This window comes from Canis aureus, chromosome 35 (assembly GCF_053574225.1).
Source record: "Canis aureus isolate CA01 chromosome 35, VMU_Caureus_v.1.0, whole genome shotgun sequence".
Lineage (NCBI taxonomy): Eukaryota > Metazoa > Chordata > Mammalia > Carnivora > Canidae > Canis > Canis aureus.
Genome location: NC_135645.1, coordinates 17,113,728 through 17,129,803, shown reverse-complemented (window position 1 = coordinate 17,129,803; position 16,076 = coordinate 17,113,728). Strand labels below are relative to the sequence as shown.

At 38.0% G+C, this 16,076-nt stretch overlaps 1 protein-coding gene and 1 pseudogene across 3 annotated transcripts in view; both read right to left on the bottom strand.

Annotated features, from left to right (window-relative positions):
• MORC1 (MORC family CW-type zinc finger 1) overlaps window positions 1-16,076 on the bottom strand; it is a 184,230-nt gene that overhangs the window by 105,318 nt on the left and 62,836 nt on the right. The window lies entirely within an intron of this gene.
• LOC144305081 (ERI1 exoribonuclease 3 pseudogene) lies at window positions 9,763-10,218 on the bottom strand (annotated as a pseudogene).

The window sequence follows — 16,076 nt, the reverse complement described above, 5'->3', positions numbered from 1 at the left end:
AAAAGGTGAAGACTCAAAATCAGGAACCAAAGAGGACATATTACAATTCATACCCCAGAAATACAGAAGATAAGAGAATTATGAACAATTATATGCCAACAATTTGCATAACCTAGAAGAAATGAGTAATTTCCTAGAAAGATACAAATGTCTAAGACTAAATTATGAAGAAATAGAAAATCTGAAAAACTTGTAACTAGTAAGAAGGTTTAATCAACAATTGAAAATTTCCCAACAAGTAAAAGCTCAAGACCAGATGGCTTCACTGGTGATTTCTATCAAACATCTAAATAACAATTAATGCCTCTCCTTCTCAAACTCTTCCAAAAAACTGAAAAGGAGGGCACATTTCCAAACTCATTTTACAAAGCCAGCGTCATTTTGATTCCAAATCCAGATGACACCAGAAGAAAATAAAAGTACAGGCTAATATCACCAATGAATACAGATGGAAAACTCCTCTAACTATTCAACAGTACAAAAAAAGGATCATATGCCATGATCAAATGGGACTTATCCTTCGATAAAAGGGTGGTTCAAGTACACAAATCAACAAATGCAATACACCACATTAATAGAAGGAAAGATAAAAAAACATATGATCATCCTAATAGATATAGAAAGGGCATTTGAGGACAACAATACGCAAAAGCATGAAACTTACATCACATGCAAAAAGTAACTCAAAATGAATTACAGACTTAAATGTAAGACAAAAGCTCATAAAACTCCTGGAAGAAAATGTAGGCAGTAGCTTTTGAGCATCAATCTGAGCAGTTTTTTGGATCCTCTCTGGCAAAAGGCAGCAAAAGCAAAAACTTAACAAAAGGGACTACATCAAAATAAACAGTGTGGCACAGCAAAGAAAACCATCAACAAAACAGAAAGGCAACCTACCAAATGGAAGAAGATATTTACAAATGATAATAAAGCCAATGAGGGGTTAATATCTAAAATATTGCACAGAAGATCCCACAAAGCTGGAGGCATCACAATTACAGACTTCCAGCTACATTACATAGCTGTAATCATCAAGACAATATGGTACTGACACAAAAAAAGACACATAGATTAATGGAACAGAACACCCAGAAATGGACCCACAACCATATGGTCAACTGATCTTCAACCAAGCAGGAAAGAATATTCAATAGAAAAAAAGACAGTCTCTTCAACAAACGGTGTTGGGAAAATTGGACAGCCACAAGCAGAAGAATGAAACTGGACCACTTTCTTACACCATACCCAAAAACAAATTCAAAATGGATAAACGAGCTAAATGTGAAACAGGAAACCATTAAAATCCAGAGGAAAAGACAAGCAGCAACCTCTTCAACATTGGCCACGGCAACTTCTTTCTAGACATATCACCAGAGGCAAGAGAAACAAAAGCAAATATGAACTACTGAGACTTCATCAAGGTAAAAAGCTGCACAGTGAAGGAAATAATCAATAAAACTAAAAGGCAGCCTCTAGAGTGAATGTTTGCAAATGACATATGTGATAAAAGGTTAGCATCCAGAATCTATAAATAACTTACCAAACTTAGTATCCCAAAACAATTAATCCAATTAAGAAATGGGCAAAAGACATGAATAGATAATTATCCAAAGACATCCAGATGGCCAACAGACAAATGAAAAGATGCTCAATATCACTCATAATCAGGGAAATGCAAATCACAGCCACAATGAGATACCATCTCATACCTGTCAAAATGGCTAAAATTAACAACACAGGATACATGAAATTGGTGAGGATGCAGAGAAAGAGGAGCCCTCTTACACTGTTGGTGGGAATGCAAACTGGTGCAGCCACTCTGGAAAACAGCATGGAGATTCCTCAAAAAGTGTGTGTGTGTGTGTGTGTGTGTGTGTGTGTGTTTATAGTATCAATATATAATGGAATATTACTCAGCCATTAAAAAGAATGAAATCGGGATCCCTGGGTGGCGCAGCGGTTTGGCGCCTGCCTTTGGCCCAGGGCGCGATCCTGGAGACCCGGGATCGAATCCCACGTCGGGCTCCCGGTGCATGGAGCCTGCTTCTCCCTCTGCCTGTGTCTCTGCCTCTCTCTCTCTCTCTCTGTATGTGACTATCATAAATAAATAAAAATTAAAAAAAAAAAAATAAAATAAAAAAATAAAAAGAATGAAATCTTGCCCTTTGTAACAACATGGATGGAGCTAGAGTATATTATGCTAAGAAAAATAAGTCAGAGAAAGACAAATATCATATGATTTCAATTATATGTGGAATTTAAGAAACAAAACAGATGAACATAGGGGAAGAGGGAGGAAGAGAGAGAGGCAAACCATAAGAGACTCTTAAGTATAGAGAACAAACTGAAGTTTCCTTTAGGGGAGGTGGGTGGGGGATGGGCTAAATAGGTGATAAGTATTATGGGGGCACTTGTGATGAGCAATGGGGGTCATATATAAGTGACAAATCACTAAATTCCACTCCTGAAACCAATATTACACTACATGTTAACTAACTAGAATTTCAACAAAACAAAAAGATATAAAGAACTCACTCAACTCAATATAAAAAAATCCAATTAAAAAATGGGTAGATGACTTGACACATTTCTCCAAAGAAATATGGATAGGCAACAGACACATGAAAAGATGCTCAACATCACTAACAATTTAGGAAATATGAATCAAACCACAATAAGATTATAAGATTATCACCTCATAACTGTCAGAATGGTTATTATCAAAAGACAAGAAATGACAAGTGTTGGAGAATGGATGTGGAGGATGTGGAGAAAAGGGAACTCTGTGCAAAGTGAGTGTTAATGCAAAATGATGCACCCACTATGGAAAAAGTATGAAGTTTCAAAAAACTAAAAATAGAACTACCGTATGATCCAACAATTGTACTTCTAAGTATTTACACTAGTTCAAAAAGATATATGCATCCCTATGTTTATTACAGCATTATTTACTACAGCCAGGATATGGAAACAACCGAGGTGTCCATCAACAGATGAATGGATAAAGAAGATATGGTATATACATACAGTGGAATATTACTTAGCCATAAAAAGAATGAAATCTGTCATTTGTGACAACCTGGATGGACCTAGATGATATTAAGTGAAATAAATCAGAGAAAGAAAAATACCACATGATTTCACTTATATGTGGAATCTAAAGCAAAACAAAATAGAAACAAACTCATAGAGAAAAATCTAGTGATTTCCAGTTGGGATGAACAAAACAAGGGAAGAGAATTAAAAGTTATGAACTTCCAGGGTTCCTGGGTGGCTCTGTCAATTTAGCATCCAACCCTTGATTTTGGCTCAGGTCATGATCTCAGGGTCATGGGACTGAGCCCGCCATGGGGCTCTGCGCTGAGAGGAAAGGCTGCTTGAGGTTCTCTCTCCCCATCTCCCTCACTTCCTCCCCCCATGCAATCTCTCTAAAATAAATAAATAAATGAAAAGAAAGAAAGAAGAAAGAAAGAAAGAAAGAAAGAAAGAAAGAAAGAAAGAAAGAAAGAAAGAAAGAAAAGAAAGAAAGAAAGAAAGAAAGAAAGAAAGAAAGAAAGAAAGAAAGAAAGAAAGGAGGGAGGGAGAGAGGGAAGGGAGGGAGGGAGGGAGGGAGGGAAGGAAGGAAGGAAGGGAGGGAGGGAGAGAGAAAGAGAGAGAGAGAAAGAAAGAAAGAAAGAAAGAAAGAAAGAAAGAAAGAAAGAAAGAGAAGAAAGAAAGAAAGAAAGAAAGAAAGAAAGAAAGAAAGAAAGAAAGAAAGAAAGAAAGAAAGAAAGAAAGAAAGAAAGAGATGCACGCCTAGGTGGCTCAGCGGTTTAGTGCTTGCCTTCAGCCCAGGGCATGATCCTGGCGTTCCAGGATCGAGTCCCATGTCGAGCTCCCTGCATGGAGCCTGTCTCTCCCTTTGCCTGTCTCTCTGCCTCTCTCTCTCTCTCTCTCTGTCTCTCATGAATAAATAAAATCTTAAAAAAAAAAAGAAAGAAAGAAGGAAGGAGGGAAGGAAGGAGGAAGGAAAGAGAAAAGGCGCAAATTTCTAGTTATAAAATAGTAAGATACAGGGATACAAAGTACAATATAGGGAATATAGGTAATAATATGTAACAACTTTGTATGATGACAGATGACAGATACATTTATCATGGTGAGCACTTCTAATATATATAAATGTTGAATCAATATGTTGTACACTTAAAACTAATTTAATAGTGCATGTCCACTACACTTCAATTAAAAAAAAGAACACTGACAAAATTCATTATCTTCTTAAGATAAAAACTCTCAACGAATTAGGTATGGAAGGAATGTACCTCAATACAATGAAGGCTATTATGTAAAACCCATAGCTAATATTATATTCCATAGTGAAAAGTTAAAAACTTTTCTTCAAGATTAGGAAAAAGACAAGGATAACTATCCTTATCATTTCTATTCAACATTGTACTGGAAGTCCTAGTTAGAGCAATTAGATATGAAGAAAAACAAATAGCATACAAATTAGAAAGGAAGAGCACAAAAAATTTTTTCTGGTTTGTAGATGACATGATAGTATACCTGGAAACCTAAGACTCTACCAAAAAACTGCTAGAACTAATCAGTAAAGAGAAAGGGTACAAAATCAACATACTAACATCAGTTGCATTTCTGCCACTAACAATGAACTGTCTGGAAGAGAAGCCAAGAAAGCAATCTCATTTACAATATCAAAAACAATAAAATACTTAGGATTAAATTTAACCAGAGGTAAAAATCCTATATTCTGAAAACTGTAAGACACTGATGAAAAAATCTGAAAAGATACCAAATAAGTGGAAGGATATCTCACGTTCTTAGGCTGGATGAATTAATATTTTTTTAAATGTCCATACCACTAAAAACAATCTACAGATTCAATGCAAAAGACATATACAAAAAACAATCTCCAAATTTGTATGGAACCACAGAAGACCCTGAAAAGCCAAAACTACCTTGAAAAAGAAGAAAAAAGCTGGAGACATCACACTTCCTGATTTCAAGACATATTACAAAGCTACAGTAATTAAAACAGTATGATAGTGGCATAAAAATAGACACATAGACCAATGGAGCAGAAGAGAAAGCTCAGAAATAAAACTAGTCATATATGGTCAACTAATCTTTGACAAGGGTACCAAGAACACACAATGGGGGAAAGACAGTCTCTTCAATGTATGGTGCTGAAAAAACTGGATATCCACATGCAAAAATATGAAACTGGGCCCTATCCTATACCACTTATAAAAATGAACTCAAAATGGATTAAAGTCTTAACCATAAGTCCTGAAACCATAGAACTCGTAGAAGAAAACATAGGGAAAAAGCTTCTTGACACTGATCTGTTTTGGATGTGACACCAAAAGCACAGGCAACAAAAGCAAACAAACAAAACATAAAAATCAAACAAAAAACAAGCAAGACTATGTCAAACTGCAAAGCTTCTGCATAGCAAAGAAAACAATCAGCAAAATGAAAAGACAACATACAGGAGGAGGAAAATATTTGCAAACCGTGTAGCTGATAAAGAGGTAAAATCTAAAATACACAAGGAAAAAAAAAACAAATAAAATAAAATAAAATAGACATGGAACTTGTACAATAGCAAAAAAAAAATCTCACACTCTGATAATAAAATGGGCAAAGGACATGAATAGATAGTCGGCCAAAGGTACATGAAAAGTTGTTAATCATCAGGGAAATGCAAGTCAAAAGCACAACATGACTTCATACCTGGTAGGATGGCTGTTATCAAAAAGAGACAAAGATAACAAATGTTGATGACGATACTGAGAAAAGGGAACCCTCATGCACTGTTGGTGGGAATGTAAATTGGTACAACCATTATGGAAAACAGTATGGAGTTTTCTCAAAATATTAAAAATATAACTACTATATGACCCAGAAATCCCACTTCTGGATATACATCAGAAGGAAATGAAATCAGTATCTTAGAGAGATATCTGGACTTTCATGTTCACTACAGCATTGTTCATAATAGCCAAGATACAGAAATATGGAAACCTATATGTCCATTGATGGATGAATGGTTAAAGAAAATATGATTAGATAACAGAATATTATCCAGCCATAAGAAGTTGGACATCCTGCCATCTGCAACATGAATGAACCTGAAAGCCATTACCTTAAATGAAAAAAAAAAAAAAAAAAAAAAACAGAGAAAAACAAAACACTGTATGGTATCATTCATACACAGAAATCTAAAGAAAAAAATAAAGTTGAACTCATAAAAACAGTAGAATGGTGGTTGCCAATGGCTACAGGGTTGGGGAAATGCTGGTAAGAGGGTAAAAGCTTTGAGCAATATGGTGAGTTGAGGATCTAATGTATGGCATGGCAACTATGATTAGTAGTACTGTACTGTGTACTTGAAATTTGCTAAGAGAATAGATCCTAAGCGTTCACCTCCACACATATGCAAAAAGATAACTGTGGGAGGTGAAGGATGTGTTGATCAACTTGACTGTGCTAAATATTTCACTATGTTTATGTATATCAAATCACCATGCTGTACATTTTAAGTACATACAATTTTTTAAATAAATTATATCCTAATATAGCTGGAAAAAATTCTTGTCTATCCTAGTCCAGCAAGAAACAGTAACATTAATAATAATTATCATTCATTACATTAGGTTGGTCTTGCCTAATGCTGTGGTATATAATTATGGACATCTGGTTATATATTTGTATATGTGGCTTTAACAACTGATGTTTTTGTTAATGTTTTGTTAATGTCTCTTTTAAGATTTTATTTATTTATTCATGAGACACAGAGAGAGAGGCAGAGACACAGGCTGAGGGAGAAGCAAGGCTCCCTGCGGGGAGCCCAATGTGGGACTCGATCCCAGGACACCGGGGTCACAACCTGAGCCGAAAGCAGACGCTCAACTACTGAACCACCCAGGCATCCCCATTTTGTTAATGTCTTGATGAGGGTTTTTTTTAATCGCCCCTTCATCTAGAAATAAATTAAGAGAGGTAAAATTTCAAAGTTTGAAAAGAATTTGATTTTTTTAAAAATCTTTATATCTTAAATATTTCCACTTATAAAGAGTATTATGAAGGGGCGCCTGGGTGGCTCAGTCTGTTAAGCACCTGCCTTTAGCTAAGGTCATGACCCCAGGGAGCCTGACTTGGGTCTTGATCCCAGGACCCTGCTTCTCCCTCTCCTCCTCACTTGCATTCTCTCTCACTGTCTCTATTGTTATCTCTGTCTCTCTCTCAAACAAATAAATAAAATCTTAAAAAAAAAGAGTACTATGAAGATAACCCAAACTTTATTAACTCCAAAATTGTATTAACATTATCAAGGCATTCTGATCTGAAAATTCAGTTTATTTTGCAAACAGGAAATGGCTGCAAGCACACAGGTAATATTCAAAATTATAAAAGAATACATATCTTGAGATTTTTGCTTGAATAATCAACAAGCTTGTTAAATTAGTGGAATAATCAGGGATTAATGCACACAGAATTAAAGTCCTAATTTCTAGAATGAGTATCTGAAAGCAACTGAAAATTTAATTTACTGCTAGCTATGTATAGAGTACTTTACTCAGAAGATTGCAAATGTTTAAATTAATCTGATTAATTTTTCAGGAGCCTTTTAAAACTCAGGAAAAATAATGGGAACTGTTGTAATAACTTACTAAACATTTCCCAAACACCAGTAACTAAAAGAGCAGCTCACAAAGACTCTGCATCTTAAAAAGAGGAGAAGCGTAACATCCTCCTAGATGTTTCATATCTGTTCACAGAATGTACAAAGACATCCAGGGAATCAATTAGCCAAGAGAAGAAGTAATAAAATTCAGTAATAAGCTACCAAAGCAAAGCTGTAATGGTTTCAATCAAAATAAGGAAGGCTAAAACAGTTATGAAATCGAAGGACCAGGAAATCATAAGATGAAGGTGCTCAAATCAGGTCCCTGACTTCAGGTAGTTCTGCAACTAAATAGATGATTATATTCTATTTTTAAAGATCTCCTGAGATAGAAATTACATATCCATCCTCAGGGGATTGGACAGCCTCCTCCGCTGTTGAAATTGTCCTGTTGATCGTTACCCCTCATTCTTAGCTAAAGGCAGACATCAGACCCTTCCTAAGTTGATCCATGTGTGATCACTGATCATTTATATTCATGATGGAGTCTCTTGGTTAGAGATGGCAAACTGGTTTCAACCAACACGCCAACCCCAATCAATTCAGAGTGATACCTGTACACTCTTGAGGAGGGTTCTGAAGCCAATGGCCAAGGCGGCTTAGAGAGTCAGCAGGGCCCGTGGCACAGGAGCTGCTACATGACCATCTTCCCCAAGTACTTTATGTGAACTGATGGACAGCAAAGCAAGATGTCTTCAGGGCTGGGGAAGCTGCTGACAGCCCCTTGCCTTCCCTCCTGGGGCGAGTGGCCTGGGTTGGGCAAGTCTCACTTCACTGGGATGGTCCGTGGCAGCCACAGCCAGAATGTTTTCACTTCACTCTACTGTGAGCACAGTAGGCTCCAGGGCAAAGCTCCAGGAGTTGGAGGAATTGGTCCAACTCCCTGGAAGTGTCAACTTCATTACCTCACCCGGCAACATAGCATCATTTTCTCTTGTTCCATATCCGTAGTTTCCCATGAGAATCTCCTTAAGCTGCAAAATAATTTCAGAACCACTAACCCTGACCCCCGACCTGAGAAAATACGACAAAAATAAATAAATAAACAAACTGAATTCTTTGTGATTCTAGATTTTACTACCAAAACTACATCAACACATATTTGAAAAACTGTAGCATATGTATGTATAAGGTATAATGCCGTTTTAGCCAATTTTTGGTAGACAGGGATTCCAAGATTCCAAACCATACTCTAAAGCCCCCTAAGGGCTCCCTGGCTCCCAGCTCAGAAACATGCTTTGCCTGTGCTGGACACTAGAAGGAAGAGGGTTAGGGGCCCCACGACAACAAGCCTTCAAAACCAAAACTGACAAAACTTAGGTTTCCTCTTTGTCATCCCTCAGGAAGAAAGAACTTTTACTTTCTCTTTTTAGGTTAAATTTTTTTAAAAATCATTTTCACTGCTTTTCTGTGCACACACTCAACTTTTCTAATTCCCTCTATAATGGGGAAATTAAAATTAGACATAATAATCTAATCTAAAGCATAGTCCTAGAATTGTGTCATTATGGGCAATTGCCTAGCCAGCCAGCTCACTCTCCTGAATATCTGGGTTAGCAAAGTTTCTTTCTACCAGGATTTACTGTATTCAGACATACACAAAGCCCACTGACTTACTTATGTTCTCAGAAATCTAAAGATTCAAACTTATTTTTTTTTTCTCATTTCCCTGACTAAATTTATTCAGTGACACATTCACAGCGGGGATGGGACGCAAGATGGGGCCTGATCTGACCTGGAGTCCTGGGGGCACCACATACCATGCACTACAGATGGGAGGGGGGGCACTAGGGGGCTTGGTGGTCCCAGCAGAGCCTGTGTACCAGGGGGGAGGCAGTGAGTGCCTGGTCCTGCTAGCCCAGGCCCACAATGGGAAGGACTAACACTGGGCTGAGGTTGAGGGGTTGGGGTGGGGGACACAATATGTCTGCTCCAAAGGGGCCGAGTGGCCAAGTCCTTCCCCAGGGCACAAGCCCACATAGCAGGCTGGGGGACACTCTGGATATAGAGCTGTGTCACTCTCCCTTTTCCCCTCAGGAGAGGGAAAGGAGGCTCTGGGCTGGGCCAAGCTACCCTGTCCTGCCCCACCCTGTCCTTGGCCAATCAGACTGGCAATATCTGCTTGACAATGAGACTTGGTATGCAAGTATCTTCATGATGTTAGAGATGTTCTTACAGTCATCTGTGCCTATGTGTTACAGGCTAAGGCCCTTATTTGTGTCTAGAAGTCCATTTTTGGGCCAGCAGCCCATGGTGAGGCTGTAAATCTTTTTTAGATTAATCCACTGCTTGAAGTAATCTTCCACTGGCAAGCCCGAATACTGGCACTGGCCCAAGGCCCAGGAGCATGATTTTCAAGTCCCAGTCTCCATAGTTGACAAAAGTTGACTTGATGTTTGGATGACCCTCTCCAGCACTTGCTGTAGGCTTGGCAGACCATCCACCACAGCGTGAATAATCCCAGTGAGCTCTCAGAAGGGGGTAGGCTGTGGATGCACCGCGGGCTGGGCATGATCAATCTCCATGATCTGACCTCATAGCTTCAGGATGGGGAATGCAATGATTTCCTATATGTACTCTGACTCTGGCCGACGCAACCTACTTTTTTTCTTAATACAATTTACATTTAATTCTGACAGCAATGTTTTAAATTCAGTCATTAAGCTGCAACCTACTCTCCTTTACTGAGGCACACACAAGTGGACTAATAGAGTTTTGAGGTCTTGCTTCTGGTATGGCAGGGGAAATGAGACTGTAAGAATAAGAGTGTATTTAATTCCAGACAAAAGAAGGCTACTAGGCTTTTTAGTATTTTATTTGCAATATAGGCGAGATCCTCCAAGATATTTTAGCATGAAAATTCATTGTAGATGTAAAAAATGTCATTATCATGATAATAATACAAGTGCAGTCAGAAAGAAAAAGAAGCATAAGTACTGTCGATGGTGATAATTTCAATTACCAGGTGAAAGCAGTGTAAATGGATAAAATCTAAGAATGTAATTTTTTTTAAACAGAAATCAATTCAATGAACTTCTGAACCATCCCACTATTTGCTGAGAATTGGCATGAAGTAATGATTTTAATTTTTTTTTTTTTTTTTGACAAGAGCATTTCACATTTTTATTATTTATGACAGTCACAGAGAGAGAGAGAGAGGCAGAGACACAGGCAGAGGGAGAAGCAGGCTCCATGCACCGGGAGCCTGACGTGGGATTTGATCCCAGGTCTCCAGGATCATGCCCTGAGCCAAAGGCAGGCGCCAAACCGCTGCGCCACCCAGGGATCCCGAAGTAATGATTTTAAACAGAGTATATATTCATGCCATATAAGTCAGGCAAATGTCTGTATCATTTTTATTGCTTTAATTTCATTTCTAATAAAGCTTTTATTCAATACAAGTTCTTTTTATCAGTATAGAGCTCTATGTTGTTTCTGTCAAAAAGTTCACATAGGTTACCAAATGGAAGATGAAAAAAGTTTTTCTTGATAAGAAGTATTAGAGTGAATAAATGATAAAAATATGATAGAATTAGGATAGAAGATTTTGGAACCCCTAAGGGATCTGAGTATTAATCATTAACTGCTAACATCATTAAAAGAGAGAAACTCAGACAACTTGATGGCTGAACACAAGACTACCTATGAAGCATCCTGACAAAAAACAAATGAATAAACACAATGTCTGAATCTGGTCAAGCTGCTAGAGTCTTCTAATTTTCAGAAAAAGCAACAGAACGAAAGAACCTGTTAAACCACACCCAGTAATGCTTCGAGCAAAATTTAGAGCATGTGACAACTATGAAACGACCAGCCCAGTTTTCCCTACAAATAAATCATAAGGAAAAACAGGAGAGAAAGAGAAATAGGAGGATGGGTGAAAAGGACCATGAATTATATATTAGGACAAGAGATAATTAGAAATGTAACAATGGACTGGCTATTTTTATGGTATTAAAAAAATACTGATAATTTTCTAGGGTTATGTTTGTTTTAAATGGAGTTCTTTCTTCTAAAAATACATGATAAATACATTTGATATAATTATATAATGTCTGGAATTTTCTTCATAATTTAACTGTTGAGTAGGGGAATATAGATGAAACCAATTTGCCCAGGAGTTGATAACTATTGAAGCTGGATGATGGATTTATGGGTATCATTATAATATTCTTTTTAATTCTGTCTAATTTCACAATTTCCCATATATATTCATTTGCTAGAGCTGCCATAACAACAACAAAAACCACACTGGGTGGCGTAAACAATGGGAACTTATTTTCTCACATCATCTTTTCTCTGCGCAAACCCATCCCTGGACTCTCTTCTGTCCAAATTTCCTCTTCTTATAAGGACATTGGTTGGACTGGATTAGGGCTCAATCTAACTGCCTAATGTTAACTTAATCACCTTTTCAAAGGCCCTGTCTCCAAACGGTCACATTCTGAGGTCCTAGGGGTCCAACATACGAATTCTGATGAAACAATTCAGTCTGTAATACCGGAATGAAAAATTTCAAAATAAAACATAACATATAAGGGGCACTGGGGTGGCTCTGTCCATTAAGCATGTGACTTTCACATAGACCATGATCTCTGGGTCCTGGGATGCAGCTCCAAATCAGGCTCCTTGCTCAGCGGGGAGCCTGCTTCTCCCTCACCCTCAGCCCCTTCCTCTGCTCATGCTCTCTCTCTCTCATATAAATAAACAAAATCTTTAAATATATATATAACATATAACATTGAAAATATATTTTTAAATGAAATAGAATACATAAAATCTGTAACTTCAAAAACTAAAAAGAGATGAATTACTTCTTGACCTACATCTCCAAATAAACTTCTCATAGTCTCACCTTTTAATACTTATTTAGACCTCCTCAGTCAACATGTGTCTGCAGCAGAAATGTTGCATTTTTCTCGTAGTGCCTTTCTGAGATCTTACAGACTTATGCACATCATAAGAGAGACCATATTTGCTGTGAGAAGCTAACTATATCTAGCTATTAGAGTGTTAGAGATTGAATGTTTGCATCCCCACTAAATTCATATATTGCGATTTAATCCCCAGTGTGATGGTATTTGGTGGTGGGTTCTTTGAGAGGTAATTAGTTCATGTGAGTGGAGCCCTCACGATGGGATTAGTGCCCTTATGAGAGACCAGAGAGCTAGCTCACTCTTTTTCCACCAGGAGGGTATAACAAATCAGCAGTCTGCAAACTGGAAGACAGCTCTCACCAGAATTCAACCATACTGGGACCATGATTTTGGACTTCCAGCCTCCAGAACTGTGGGAAATATATTTATGCTGTTCATTAACCACCAGTTTGTAGTATTTTGTTATAGCAGCCCAACCTAAGACATAAAGCATTATCTATTTTTTAAACCATTCAGCTAACAAATATTATCTCTCATTTTCAAAATTATACACAAACTGAGAAATTGATGTGAGATGATAGCCTAAGTAGGAAGATTGGTAAATGATTAATTTCTTTATCCAGTATCCCATTTCTACCTCCGTGAAGGGACAAGAGCTTGATTTAAATTTTATGCAACAGGATTTAAATGAAATCATAGAGAAAACTCTGGAAAAATAGCATATTAGTTAGAAGTCAAAGAGATTCCTGAAAGGATGGGCCTAGTAGCATTTAATAGGACTAAATGTATGATTCTATCCTAGGGTCCAAAAATACTGGAAAAAAATGTAAGATGTATGGCTTAACAAGAATATGCATTAAAATTTTTAATTGGCAATAAAGAGACTGGAAGTCAATAATGTGCTTACTGAAAGTTAATATATTAGGCTGCATCAATAGAATTACAACAACCTAAGAGAAAGAGATGATGATCCTATTTTATTCAAGGCTGAGTTTCATCTGAAATTTTTGTTTCTACATGGCCAGCACCCTTTATAAAGTATAATGTTAAAATAGTGACTTTATTTAACACCTTGTCAAATGAAAACTAGCAACAGGAGTTGGAAATATTACAATAAAATAAGACTGGAGAGAGACAGAAGGGGGCTGTCCTTTGGAAAGGCTTTTGGCCTATCCTTCATGGCCCTAAGAGGGAAAAATTTTATTGACCTGGCTAACTCCTCATCCTTCAGAAAACATCACTTCCTCAAGAAGGCCTCTCTGGCTCCCAAAGCACTGGCTTCTGCAGGACCCATTCTTCTCTGTTGGGTACCAATCCTATTTCTAATTGTCAAATTGTGTTAGCCTTGCTAGACTGCAGATTCCCAGAGACGGTGGACCATGTCTGATTCATCACTCCTATAACATTCTGTTCCTGCCACAGGTGAATGAGGGAAACACCACGTGAGAAATAGATTTGACTTTGATGTGAAAATGTATTTTTCTAATACAGTTGTGGAGAGATTCAAGAGCTGCCTCAAGAAGTGCCAATTTTTTCTTTCACAGGAAACCCTCACTAAGGCTTAAAATGGTGGTCTGCTTGGCTGGGGCAGGAGTGGATGAGGTAGTGGGGATGAAAGCATCAGGGGGGTGACTGGCTTATATGATTTTTAGCCTCCTTGCCACCCTGAGGCCCTATTGTTTGAGTTCTGCTCAGAGAAGTTATGCTTATTATGCCACAAATTTCACGTGGTACATCAGCTATATTATCCATTTTAGAAAACTTCTGTAATAAATTTCTACATATTTCCTTCTGTTCAAACCCAAATTTCATTCGATGTTTCTATCTTTTCCTTCTCCTCCTCTCCCTACTCCAAAAGGCTGATGATCAATATCTCCATTTCACTGTAAGGATGCATAAAGCTTCAGGAAGCATAGTAGCAGACAGTGAGGTAAGGTCAGACTGGAGACAAGAAAAATACTTCTGAGGTTCTTAGTTAGCATCAACTGTGCCAAACATAAATGCAGATTTGATAAATGACACAAAGTCATTACCTCTCCATTTCCCTTTCTGCGGATTTGATTTTTCCCTTTCTGCCTCAATTTTCCATAGAAACGGATCAGATTTATAGCAAATACAAAAGATTGCATCTTTTATTTATAAGGCAAAAATCTACTCAAATACTTGTCATTAAAACTGTGTGCCTATAATACTAGCTATTAGCGTATTAGGCAAGCATGAGATAGCTTTGGTTATTCCTGTGGAAATTAATACACAAAGACCTTGAAAGTCCATCTCCTCAGCACCGTTCCTCAGACTGCCAATTCTGACCTTGATTACTTGATTCAGTTTGATAAGAAGTTCTGGGATGAAGTTGTCATTTATATGAACAAATACACATGCTTGCTATCCTTTCTCTACTCCCGGACTTCCTTCTCGAGGAATACCTTTTGTAAAAGTACCTCCAGCCCTAAATCAATTCATAGGTAATTACAGAATTAGGAAAACAACATGGTATTTACTACTAGTAATTAAAATACAAACCTGGGCTCCTGGGTGGTTCAGTTAGTTGGGCATCTGCCTTTGGCTCAGGTCCTGATCCCAGGCTCCTGGGATAGAGCCCCACACTGGGCTCCCTGCTCAGTGGGGAGTCTGCTTCTTCCTCTATCCCTCCCTACTGCTTGAGATCTCTCTCCCTCACTCTCTTGCAAATAAATAAAATCTTTTTAAAACCTTCACAAACCTAACTTATTTTGCATCTTAGTACATCCACTGAGAAGTTTCTGAAAAAACTAGATTGAGATGGGGAGTTACACAGAGGCAGGAAGGCAGGCAAGTGACACCCAAGAGTTGAGAGTACAGTTGTTAGGAGGGTACCCTCAAGCCAGGAAAAGGGGCTTCAAGAGAGCCCTCCCTGGAACAGGGCTCAATATGGCTGTCCTGAGGAAGTGTGGGCTCGATGGACATCAATCCCATCATGTTTAAGTTTCATGCCACTTTCTGAGGGCTTCACTCCTTATTCCAAGGATGAGCAAGAGGAAAAGGTTATAGAAAAAAATAGGAGAGTCAAGAAGTCATACAATTTTCAAATGCTTAATGTTTTTTCTTTTGTACTATGTCATGCTAGCATTTCAAGACTGGAGAGTAGATCCTTGATTTATATCTCGCTCTGGATAGCCCTCTGTTTCCTATAGCTTTAAGCATAACCTGCCAAATAAGGTACTCATTCCTACACTTAGTATAACTTCAGACATGTCTCTGAGAAAAAAAAAAATACATGTGGGAAAAGTGTATCTATGCTAAGAAAATATTGCATGGACATACCCTTCAGAGCAGTGCTTCTCAAACTCCAGTGCGCCTCCAGATCACTGCTGATCTTGCTGACACACAGACTGGAGTCCAGCATGTCTGAGATGCTACATTTCTAACAAGCTCACAGGTGATGCTTATGCTGCCCACTCTGAGTACATTTTAGACTATGGCATGAAAACGCAGCTTGGGCAGGAAATCTGTGCCCACACCTTCAT